Raw genomic sequence first — 13,200 nt, forward strand, 5'->3', positions numbered from 1 at the left:
TATATTGTTTAATATATATAATTATATAATTATATATTTTACGAATTTGATCTCTTTATTTAGAAATACTCATTTTATTTTTCATAAGGAAATTAATAACGAATATTTATATATATATATATATAATTATAAGTTAATAAATGATACATATATATATACATATATATATACATATATATATACATATATACATATATATATATATATATATATATATATATATATATATATATATATATATATATATATATATATATATATATATATATATATATAATTTACATACATAGTAATTTAAATAAATATTGTCATCTATAAAGTTTATATTTATAGAAATTATTAACATTTTATAATTATGTGTTAATTTGTTCTAATATTTTTATTAGTATTATTATTATGGTTATTATTATTATTATTTTTAAATTAATAATGTTATTAATAAGATATTTATTATAAATATTAAATTAAATAATTTATATATATAAATATATATACAAAAAACAGAATACAGATATTTTCGCATATATTACTAGTTACCTTTTTCTATTTTTATCTTTATCTGATTAACTATTAAGCCTGTGAACAAATGTGACACATATTTTTTTTATATATATATCTCCATCGAATCATCACAGATAAGGGAGAAAAGTTTAGTCGAATCTCTCTATCACCCTAATCAAACATAATAGTTTTTAACTTCAATTATTAAAGTAATTAAAAAAAAATAGAAAGTTTATGAAACCGGGACTCTGTTACTCGACTTTATTGCCAAAACCTCGAAACTCAATTCCATTTCAAAATCCACAAATTCAAGTTTGTTAGGAATGTTTCGTTGAAACTATCTGGTAAATTTCAACTCCTAATCTTTCAAAACGAGTTTGAATTTAGGAGTCAAAGTTCGGTTTTTAAAAGTCAAACGATTTGTTCATAAGAAAATTTGAGTTTGTTGTTGAGTTTCTGGAACAATTGACGATTGATAAAGTTTTTAGGTGTAATTTGAAACACGATTCATGTTATAATCTTTGTATAATACGTCCTCAAGATTGAAATCAATATTTTTTTTAAAAAAAATACTAGCGACAGCAGGTATGAGCATTTTTATTTTTTTTTTTATTTTTTTTATTTCAATTACACAACTTTATAATTTCTGGGTGTTTACAAGTCATAAACAACACTTTAAATTCGTTATTTTAGCTTTTGATGTTGGTTAGATCGATTGAGTTTTTGGAGAAGATGAACATAGAAATAGGGTTATGTTATATTTATATAGAAAGGTTATATAACAGAAAAATCATAACAGCTCGTTGGTTAAGGTGTTGGGGTGTATTCGGGAGGTCGGGGGTTCGAACCTTGTGATAGGCACATAGTTTTGGGAGCCCTTTTCTAAGGTAGTTTTCTATATTATTATTATTATTATTATTATTATTATTATTATTATTATTATTATTATTATTATTATTATTATTATTATTATTATTATTATTATTATTATTATTATTATTATTATTATTATTATTATTATTAGCAAGTAGTATCATTATTATTGAAAATATTATTATTATTAAGTATTATCATGTAGTATTCATATTGTTATTACAAATATTAATATAAGTATTGTCATCATTATAATTGTTATTATTAATAATGCTAAAACAAGTATTAAGTATCATTATTATGATTACTATGATTATTATTATAAACACAATAAAATTCATTATTATTATTAGTAACATATGTGTGATTATAGATAATATCATTATTAGCAATATTAACATAATTATCATTATTAATATTGTTATTATTATTATCATTATGATTATCACTAAAATTATTATTTTGTTTTCATTTAAACTGTCATTATTAATACTATCGGTATTTTCTATAACATTATTATATAAAAAAAAAAATTAACAATTCCGTTATGGAAGTAAAAGTTTTAAAAATATTGTTAGGGTTATAAATATATTTTAATCATATTAACAATACTTATATAAATGTTCATATATAACAAGCTAGGTATTCCTATTAAAATACTAATCAAATATATATTAATATAACTAAATACATATAATATATAAATTAAGATATAATATATACAGTTATTTAATTTCAGACATGTGTATTAATAAATATTCAAATGATATAGGTGATGTTAAAGCTAAGGGGTATATAATACTATTAAATTTTAGCAGGAAAATACTATTAAATACGATACAATTTTACACAAGATATTTATTTATTTATAGAATGGATATACTTAAACCTTGCTACAACACTTATAGGCAGTGTACCTAATCGTACAGTAGTTTAGTTTTTAGTAAGTCCGGTTCATTCCACAGGGAATCTTTTTAAACAAAGCTTAACGCTATATTAGTTTACTTTTATAAAAATACAAATATATATATATATATATAAGTAATATTATTATTATAAATGGGGGGTTTTTACCGTTTAATGACCGGTTTGTCGATTTTAAAACTTTAGTCGCAGTTAAAACCAAATGTAAAATATTAAAATAAATACAAAACTTAAATTAAAGCATAAAGTAAATAACGATAATAAAATTGCGAATAATAAAAGTGCGATAAAATAAAGTTGCGATAATTAAAAAGTACGATAATTAAAAGTGCAATTAAATACAATAACAATAAAAATGCGATAATTAGAAGTGCAATTAAATATAAAATAAAGGAAATTAAATATGAAATAAAAGAATTATGCTTATTTAAACTTCCGTAATCATGATGTTTGACGTGTTGATTTTAGTTTTATGCCCATGGGTTAATTGTCCTTTGTCCTGGATTATTTAATATGTCCGTCTGGTTTTTGTCCATAACAGTCCATCAGTCATAAATATAAAGTGCGAGTGTCCTCGTCAAATTATCCTTATACCCGAAGTTAAATATTCCAACTAATTGGGGATTTAAACTGTAACAAGATTTTAATACTTTGTTTAATAATTACACCAGGATGTCGACTGAGTGTAACCCAAGGTTTTAATATTTTGTTATCAATTATACCAAGTGTCATTTGTACATAATTTCACCCCTGTTTTAATTATTCTAGTGGCTATTAATCCATTCCCGTGTCCGGTTAAATAAACGATTATTCGTACATATAAATACCCCGCCCATCGTGTCCGATTGAGTGTATATGGTAATTTATAGGGACGCCCAATTGTAAATCTTTATATTAGCATTAACAAACTATCATTTAGTTAAACAAATATAAAGCCCATTAATAGCTCATAGTCTAATTTCCACAAGTGTCGTTCTTTTGTCCAAACCCCAATTATGGTACAAAGCCCAATTACCCAATTTTAGTAATTAGCCCAACATCATGATTACTTCGGATTAAATAAGCATAATAATAACTTAGCTACGAGACATTAATAAAAAAAGGTTGAACATAACTTACAATGATTAAAAATAGCGTAGCGTTACACGGACAGAATTTCGACTTACACCCTTACAACATTCGCTAACATACCCTTATTATTAGGATTAAAATTAAAATTAAAATTAAAATTAAAATATAAATATAAATATATACGATATAGATAGAGAGATGGATATATTTGGGTTTTTTTTTGCGATCAGAATTCGTTTGCTTTTATAGGGATTTTCGACTTTTCGGGCTCCGCGACTCGCGGCATTTTTGCCTTCAAACTCTGCGTGTCGCGGAGTTTACTTTTACAGCTCACCCATGTTTGGAGTCTTTCTTGCCGACAATTTATTTTATATATATAATTAATATAATTAATTATATATTATATTATATTTATATACATAGTTAACTTGTAATTTTTAGTCCGTTGCGTCGAGCGTTGAGAGTTGACTCTGGTCCCGGTTCCGGATTTTCGAACGTCCTTGCGTACAATTTTATATTTTGTACTTTGCGTTTTGAATCTTGTACTCTTGTAATTTCGAGACGTTTCTTATCAATAATTGGAACCTCTTTGATTATCTTTTGTACTTTTGAGCTTTTTGGTCGTTTGCGTCTTCAATTCGTCGAATCTGTCTTTTGTCTTCACCTTTTATTATTTAAACGAATATCACTTTTAAATAGAACAATTGCAACTAAAAGCTTGTCTTTCTTGAGGAATAATGCTATGAAATATATGTTCGTTTTTAGCATTATCAAATATTTCCACACTTGAGCGTTGCTTGTCCTCAAGCAATATCGTCTTGAAATACTAGAATCACTTCTTTATTCTTCACACTTTGTACATCAGTGATTTTCTATACGGCGGTATAAACAATGGTAGTAACGATATGGTTTACAGTCCCACATGACTATAAAAATTTAGATCCATTAAGGAAATTGGATCTTTATGAAAACATTTGATCTTTTGAAAATTAAATCTAGTTTTTACCCTAGATAAGTTTTCCGGGATAACCCTTTACCGTTGTTTGCAAAATATTTTTGTGGGTTTGGTGGGTTTCAGATTTGAAAATTTTAGCTCAAAACTTATGGTTTTGTGTCACCCACTTGCTAACCTTGTATTTGGAAAGCAATACGTCCAGTTTACTTGTCCCGTATATTACTTTTCGGTAAACTACCGTCCGGTTATAAAGGAAAGCGTTGAACAAGCAACTGTTAAGGCAATGTCCCCTGACATGCTTTTAATTATGGTCTATAACGTGTCGGACGCAATTACTATCCTTGGTAGTAGCAATAGTAAAGCTCACCCTTATGATTTTTTCGATCTGGCACAAGGTCCTGTCTTTGACCATGCTATGCAACCACCGTTCTTACGGTTGACACCCGATTTAGTTCAGGTGACCTAATGAATTTCAGGTGAATTCCTAGGATTTTACGTTCAATGGTAATGAACGCATTGAAAATAGGGTTTTCAGAAAACAAATCGGTTTGTAATTTTGATCAAAATATTTTCTCGTTCAAGCTCGAGTTTAGATATCATTGAATTCCATGAGTTTGTAATTCTCAATCTTTAAGGTCAATCTCTAGGATTGAGTAATATCAGGCTTTAAAAGCTGATTTTTAATCTTTAAGGAGATTATCCTTTCTGGGGATCTGATTCATTAGTCTTATCCAGCTAATTTCAATGGTGCCCCCCCATTGTACGAGATAAATCCTTCTCATGGTTAGGATAAATCTGACCACTTGGCAACCCTGTTTAATGCTGAGGTCCGTGGATTTCCTGCTGATTTTAGTGATGACTTTTCTAGATTTTTCATCAACCTACAACTGGTCTGGACGACAACTTCATGACCTAAATCAAGAAGCGCGTGTCTTTTTCGGAAGACTTTACTTCCTTTTAATGATGGAATTGATTCATCGTGTAGATCCATCTTTTCTTTTCTTTCATCGGGTAAAACAGTTTAGTTTAGTCCAAAGCAAAAGTATTTTCAGTTATTTGTTACAGATATATGTGACATATGTTTAAGATAACTTGGCAAATATTCCCACACTTGGCTTTTATTTTCCTTTTTATCGTCCTCTATTCCATTTTAAATAAATTTTAACATTTTAGTTTGTTTCTCAATTTATGTCCTTTCCGAGGTAACAATAATTTCGGTGTCAAAACCTAGTTTTATCGTTCATAAATATGTATAAACATGATTTTGAGTTCATTTAATTGAAAATTTTGAAAATTTTTACTAGAATTGGGTAGTCAGTATATAAGACTAGGGATGTTCTTTATTATCAGAGAGCACTAGATTCTAATACAACTACTGCTTTACTAGTATTTTTAATGGTAACCAAGTGTATAAAGTAAAAAATTTTAAAATCCGAAAGAATTTAACCCCTTCCTACACTTAAGATCTTGCAATGCCCTCATTTGCAAGAAATCAGTAATAATTTAAATTATTGAGGGTGATTTGTGTGAAAATGATTAAATTTTTACCAAAGTTTCCAAATATATTGGCGTTTGTTTGCTGAATGATAAATGGTGCACATCATTTGTTCATTCCGTCTTGTTGTTATTTCACATATATTTTGCCTCTTGTCGTCAAAATTAGTTGCTTTTGCTGGACTTAATGCCAGTCTTTGAAAATGTATTGTTTTATCCTATTGTGTACATAAGATAAACTGCAAACATATATACATATTTTTGAAGTTTGGTATATTACCCCACATTCAAAAATTATTAAAATCTAGGAATAAAAGTTAGAAAATTATAAAAACTATTACAATATTAACATAAGTATTAAATGTATCAATCATTACAAATTACAAAATAAAAAAAACTAAGTAGACTAGGGATGATACTGGTACCAATAGGGGTTCCAGGCATAACCATAGGTGCTATAGAATGCTTCGGCAGGGTTATACGTAGGATACGGTGGCTGCATCTCTATAGACCAGGGAGGGAAGATGGGTTTCGGTGTAGGAATATAGTTTCTACCTATATGTTGGCAATGAGCTATGATTTGGTTCTGATGAACTTGCCAATATTCAAATGCTCTCTGTCTAGCATTTTCGTACTCCTGAGAAGCTATAAACCTTTGCATTTCTTGCATCTCATTTCCCCCTCCTACATTACCTTGCTGTTGGTTTCTCTCAACCTGTGGATGTCTACCATGGTATTGTACTGCGGCGTTATTTCGCCTCTTCAAAACTTTCGCACCATGGTATACATTTAAACCTATAGTATCGCGGGGTTCTGGTTCTTCTACTAATAATCCCCCCCGACTTATATCCACACCGAGATATTCACCAATCAAAGTAATAAAAATACCACCTCCTATTATGCTATGCGGTCTCATCCCCCGAACCATAGCTGATAAATAATAACCCACACAATACGGTATACTTACAGCGCTTTGTGGGTCTCGAATACACATATGGTAAACAAATCCTGTTCATTTACTTTTTCCTTGTTCTTACCCCTTTGTGTAATCGAATTAGCTAAAAACCTATGAATTACTCTTAATTCAGCTCTATCTATATCCAAATAAGAGTAATTTCCCTCTTTGAAACGGTGATGGCTTGTCATTTGACTCCACACACCGTGTGTATCAAAATTTTCATCTATCTTTCTACCATTTAGTATTAACCCTCTACAATCGGCAGATACTAACTCCTCAGGCGTATATATACGTAAAGCCTGAGCCATGTCTAGTAAAGACATGTGGCGCATCGAACCGCCTAACAAAAATCTAATAAAAGAACGATCGGTTAAACTAGCTACCCGATCATTCAACTCTATACTACACAACAATTCTTCACACCATACTTTATATACAGGTCTACGCATGGTGAATAAACGTACCCAGTCATTAAAAGTAGAATTACCATACCTCTGTACAAGTAATTCCCTAATTGGCCCGGCCAATTCTACAGCTTCTAAGGGTCCCCATTCTATGACCCTCGGTACCTCAACAACCTTAGAATGAAGAGTATGCAAACTCCTTTGATATTTTGGATAATCTATCCAAAGTCTGTCAAATCTCAGGTTCGGGTGCAACTCTTCCAAGTGCATATCAGAAAAGGTCATGACTGGATGAGGTATATCCTGCTTGTAGTAGTTATCCACCTCCTGTTGTTCTGCATTCTCAGCAGGAGCATTGCGAGCTTGGGATGAAGATTCACCCCTTTCAGTCTGCAAAACACATCAAACACAATTTTTGTGCATCCAAATATGCATTAGTGTCAGCAAAATCATCAATCAAAATAATTACAATGACATGATCAATTTATATCAAACTTAAGCTCATTTTCACATTTTTATCAAATCTACACTTTTTCAAATAAGCATATACGAAAATGTTCGCCAAGTTCATAAGCATTCAACTCAAATAACATGTCAAAATAATCATTACTAGCAATTAAACAAGTTTCAAATGGCATTATCTCTCAAAAATCAAGTTCATGAATTTTAGACTTGAAAAAGTCCACTTTAATTCTCAAAATCATGTTTAGGCTCAAAGTTTGGATCATTTAACTACATAGACATGTTACAATACTTAATTTAGCAACAATTCATGACAAAAATCGGCCATAACCTGTTTATATCAAAAAGCCCCAAATTTGCTCAAGAACACAAACCCTAGATTACTCAAAATTTGAAGTTTAAGGCTTCTAATCATGTTAAACAGCATCAATCTAGGTTATACAAGCATAATACATAAACAATTTAAGCCTAATTACACTAAAAAGCATCAAAATTAAATTGGGGAAAAAAATTGCTCAAGAACACTAATTTCGGATTAAATGGTGTTTAGGTGTAGAAATTTACCGTTTTTCTTGAGTAATTCCTTGATAGCATCCTTCTCAACATGATTTTAGTAAAAGATTTGATGATTAACGGTTAAAAATTGTGATTTTGGGGGTTTTTTTCGGGTTTTTCGTGGGTTATTTCGCAGTTAATTTGCTGTATATTTAAGTTGTGTGTGTTGTCTGAGCAGTTCTTTGGGTTTTATTTTTTTTCTGTTTTTCGGTCCCTCCGCGACTCGCGGAGATATCCCCTTCAAACTCCGCGAGTCGCGGAGTTTGGTATTTTTTTTTTATATAATCTTTAACTTATTAAAACAATTAATTAATTAATTTTAAAATTTTGTTTCCTTTGTTATTTAGGACGAGGTCATTTCGGATCGATGTCCTAGTCCTTCCTTCGACAAAATTTTAAAATTTGTCTTTTTGTAGCGATTGTTTTAAAAGCTAAGATTTTTGGGTTTTTTTTAATGTTTTTGGCATACTTTAATTCAATAAGATTAAAAATAATGATAATAAAAGTTCTCGTCCCTCCCTCGGGTAAAGCAATTTCGGTTCAAAGACCTAGTCTTCAACTTACGACGAATTTTAAAAATCATATTTTTAACTTAATGAGATAAAGTAAATTTTTGTTTTTAAATTCACACAACTTAAATATAAAATTCAAAATTAATATTAAAAATTCACACCAAACTTAAAATTTGAAATGCATAAAATTAAAAATTCATATTTTAAAAATTAAAAATTCACACCAAATTTATATTAATTTTTCAAATATTTACAATTTTAAAAATATTGTTTTTACAAAGTTTACAATATTAATTTAAGATTTATATATTAATTTTAAAAACATGGTAAAAATAAAATTAAAAATCTTTTTGGCTTTTTATCCCACTTTAATCAATCAAATATTATCAAAAATATGCGCCCCTCTTTTCGGTAAAGTAATTTCGGTTCCAAAACCTAATTTAACTCATGACAAATTTTTGAAATATTTTGAGTTGATTGATTAAAGATATTTATACCTTAAGAATAAACGTTAAATTTCGCAGTGATGTAATAAATTTTTGAATGATATTAATAATTTCGGTCGCCAAACCTAATTTTATTCAATACCAATTTAATACTTTTTAGCTAACAAATTAGCGTTTATTATCAAAAGGTTAAAAAAAAAAAAAAAAACTGTACAGACATACCTGTGAAATAGATTTCTTAGTTATATGATCTATCCCATTCATAAGATAGTCGGTTTAATTGGTTTTCCATGGCTACATAGGCGTAACCTCGAGCATTTAGTGTCTTTTCTTCTAAACATATGAACGGTCCGTCTCTGCATAAAGTAACAAATTCGGTATTTGAATAGGTTTGATTATTTGAACATTTACCTCCATGTGACCATTTTCCGCATTTGTGACATCTTTCTAGGTGTCGTGCTCTTCTTTTCGCTGCGGATTTTGATTTTCCTTTACCAAATTGTAACTTATTATCTTCGCATCTGGATTCTTTTCTAACTCCGTCCATTCTTTCTCTGATTACTGATACTAGTTCACTCGGTAGTATGTCATTATTACGTTTAGTGATCAAAGCGTGTAGCATTAGACCATAGTTTAGTTCACAGGCAGTCTTCATTTTGTAAAAACCTAAAAAAAATAAAAATTCAGAATGGGGGGAGAAGACTAGTTCTTTAGGGTCTGCTAGGGAAAGACCATTCGGGTTCCATTTTTGAGAACTACACGAAAACAGACAATCTAACTCTAACAGAAATACATATTATCCTTTAAAGACTTGATTCTCCCCACACTTAGTTAGCTGTGGTGTCGAAATTGTGATTAACTTCGTTGTCAACTTCCATCGGACCATGTATGTAATGTTTAACTCTGTGACCATTAACTTTAAATTCAATCCCTTTTGAATTTATTAATTCTATCATTCCGTATGGAAAAACTCTTTTGACTATGAATGGTCCAGACCATCTTGATTTCAATTTTTCAGGAAATAGCTTGAATCGTGAATTGAAAAGAAGAACTCTGTCTCCTTCTTTAAATTCTTTTGAACTTCTGATTCTTTTATCATGCCATTTCTTCGTTCTTTCTTTATAGATTAACGAATTTTTGTATGCTTCATGTCTTAATTCTTCTAATTCGTTTAGTTGACTTAATCGTAGACGTCCGGCTTCATGTAAATCAAGATTACATGTCTTCAAAGCCCAAAATGCTTTGTGTTCAATTTCTACTGGAAGATGACATGCTTTTCCATAAACAAGTCTAAAAGGTGTGGTTCCAATTGGAGTTTTGTAGGCTGTTCTAAAAGCCCAGAGTGCATCCTCCAATTTAATGGACCATTCCTTCGGATTTGATCCTACGGTTTTCTCTAGAATACGTTTTAAGGCTCGGTTGGTATTTTCAACTTGTCCACTTGTTTGTGGATGATATGCGGTGGAGATTTTATGAGTTACTCCATATCTTTTAAGAACTTTCTCAAGTTGATTATTACAGAAATGAGTACCCCGATCACTTATCAAAGCTTTCGGTGTTCCAAACCTTGCAAAAAGACGTTTTAAAAAGTTGACTATAACTCGTGCATCGTTAGTTGGGAGAGCTTGTGCTTCCGCCCATTTAGATACATAATCAATGGCTACGAGTATATATAGATTATTATGAGATTTTGGAAATGGACCCATAAAGTCAATACCCCAAATGTCAAATACTTCACATACTTGGATGACATTTTGTGGCATTTCATCACGTTGACTTATTTTTCCGGCCCTTTGACAAGCATCACAAGATTTGCAAAGAAGGTGTGCGTCTTTGTAAATTGTAGGCCAATAGAATCCAGCATCATAAACTTTTCTTGCTGTTAGTTGAGGCCCATAATGCCCTCCTGTTGGTCCTGTGTTACAATGGTTTAATATTTTACTAGCTTCATCTCCAAATACACATCGGCGTATTATTCCATCTGGACAACTTTTAAACAAATGTGGATCTTCCCAGAAATAGTGTTTTATATCACTGAAGAATTTCTTTCGTTTTTGGTACGATAATCCTTTTTCAAGGAATCCACAAACTAAGTAGTTTGCATAGTCTGCAAACCATGGTATTTCTTTATAATCTATCTTCAATAGATATTCATCAGGAAAGTTGTCTTGTATGGCCGATTCATTTAGAACTTCTAATTCGGGATTTTCAAGACGAGAAAGATGATCAGCGGCGAGATTTTCTGCTCCTCTTTTATCTCGGATTTCAATATCAAACTCTTGTAAGAGTAATATCCAACGGATTAATCTTGGTTTAGCATCTTGTTTTGAAAATAGGTATCTAAGAGCAGAATGGTCGGTATAGACCACCGTTTTTGCTAGAACGAGATATGATCGAAAATTGTCAAAAGCAAAGACAATAGCAAGGAGTTCTTTTTCAGTAGTTGTATAGTTCGTTTGTGCTCCTTGTAACGTCTTACTAGCATAATATATAGGTTGAAATCGTTTTTCAATCCTTTGTCCTAAAACGGCTCCCATTGCAAAATCACTTGCATCGCACATTAATTCAAATGGTAGATTCCAATTTGGTGTGATCATGATCGGCGCATTAGTGAGTTTTTCTTTAAGAATATTAAAAGATTTGATACACTCATCTGAACAGATGAATGGAGCATCCTTTTCTAGGAGTTTATTCATAGGAGTGGCAATTTTAGAAAAATCTTTTATGAAACGTCGGTAAAAACCGGCATGCCCTAGAAAACTCCTAACTCCTCTAACATTGGTGGGATGTGGAAGTTTAGCAATTACATCTACTTTAGCTTTATCCACTTCAATTCCTTCTTTTGAAATTTTATGTCTAAGAACGATGCCTTCTTTAACCATGAAATGGCATTTCTCCCAATTAAGAACTAGATTTGATTGTTCGCATCTAATTAGCATTCGTTCCAGATTAACTAGACATGATTCAAATGTATCACCGAAGACTGAAAAGTCATCCATGAAAACTTCCATGCATTCTTCTATCATGTCATGAAAAATCGCCATCATACACCTTTGAAAGGTTGCAGGGGCGTTACAAAGTCCAAATGGCATGCGTTTGTAAGAAAAAGTACCATAAGGGCACGTGAATGTGGTTTTCTCTTGATCTTCGGGTGCTATTGGAATTTGAAAATATCCGGAAAATCCATCTAGAAAACAATAATAACTATTTCCGGCTAATCTTTCCAACATTTGATCAATGAAAGGTAAGGGAAAGTGATCTTTTCTGGTGGCGTCATTTAATTTTCTATAATCAATACACACACGCCATCCTATTACAGTCCTAGTAGGAATAAGCTCACTTTTCTCATTTGTAATGACAGTCATGCCACCCTTCTTAGGTACGCATTGAACTGGGCTTACCCATGGACTATCAGAGATTGGATAAATTAAACCTGCATCTAGCAGTTTAATAATCTCTTTCTTAACTACATCTTGCATATTAGGATTTAGTCTTCGTTGGCGTTGCACATACGTTTTATGACCTTCTTCCATAAGGATTTTATGTGTGCAATACGAAGGATTTATTCCTTTAATATCATGAATCTTCCATGCAATGGCTGGTTTATGAGCTTTCAACACAGAAATGAGTTGTGATTTCTCATTTTCAGTAAGAGAAGATGATATTATTACAGGTAATTCAGATTCACCATGTAAATTAGCGTATTCCAAATGGTTTGGAAGTGGCTTTAACTCTAATTTCGGAGGATCTTCTATCGATGATTTGTATCGATATATGTCTTCTTTTAGCATTTGAATTTCTTCTGTTGTTGGTTCATATCCATTAGCTATAAGTGTAGCTAACATTTCAGCTTCATCAATTGGTTCATTTCCTTCTCCTAAAGAACATTCTCCTGTTCCTTGTAATTCTGGAAATTCTTCTAATAATTCTGCATGTGCATCTATAGTTTGAATATAATAACATGTATCATCTGCAGATTGTGGTTGTTGCATTGCTCTATCAACTGAAAAGGTAACACTCTCATCCTCTATACTTAGGGTCAATT

This window comes from Rutidosis leptorrhynchoides, chromosome 7 (genome assembly GCF_046630445.1).
Source record: "Rutidosis leptorrhynchoides isolate AG116_Rl617_1_P2 chromosome 7, CSIRO_AGI_Rlap_v1, whole genome shotgun sequence".
In the NCBI taxonomy this organism is placed as follows: Eukaryota; Viridiplantae; Streptophyta; class Magnoliopsida; order Asterales; family Asteraceae; genus Rutidosis; species Rutidosis leptorrhynchoides.